The sequence below is a fragment of the Schistocerca serialis genome, chromosome 2, assembly GCF_023864345.2.
Source record: "Schistocerca serialis cubense isolate TAMUIC-IGC-003099 chromosome 2, iqSchSeri2.2, whole genome shotgun sequence".
Taxonomy (NCBI): Eukaryota; Metazoa; Arthropoda; class Insecta; order Orthoptera; family Acrididae; genus Schistocerca; species Schistocerca serialis.
Genome location: NC_064639.1, coordinates 713,512,397 through 713,513,073, shown reverse-complemented (window position 1 = coordinate 713,513,073; position 677 = coordinate 713,512,397).

The window sequence follows — 677 nt, the reverse complement described above, 5'->3', positions numbered from 1 at the left end:
TATCACAAAGACATTACACCGTGTGAATTGCTTTAAATTTTAGTCTGGATTTTATACTTCAGGGAAACATACCGAAAACAATGGAAAATTTAACAGTGAGTAAGAAAAGTGTGAGTAGCACACTCATAAATGTTAATTCAGAGCCTCTCTTCCCAGACTGCTATCTCAATAAATTATATCCCATGATATACCTTTTCAAGAGCACATACAGATCACCACTCATAAAACCTATCAAAATTAGGCACTAGAATACAGGGAAACTTGTTTGGCAAAATCTGTTATGTCAAACATACAAACTCTGACCTGAGCCAATTGGGAAATATGAAAGTCACATGACACGAAAACAGCGCATTTGTTGAAGGAAATACGGAGCTGCCACGACACCTAAGTGAAATTTTCATACTTTCTGTGTTATGATTGGCGCTCTCGCACCTTATTTGTGTTTATGAGACAATATTTATACAGTAGACACCCAATATGATATAATGTGTAGGCCTATACAATAACGAAACACGAACTGTTTCGAAACATTATATCGTACTGTCTCATTTGTTTCCAAACAGTTGTGTGTTTCAGTTTGGCCACAAACTAATAGCAATGCATATCGAAGAGGCACACAACAGTCGATGTATACAGCATACACACAACAGTCGATCGGACATCTCGTGAAACATCGT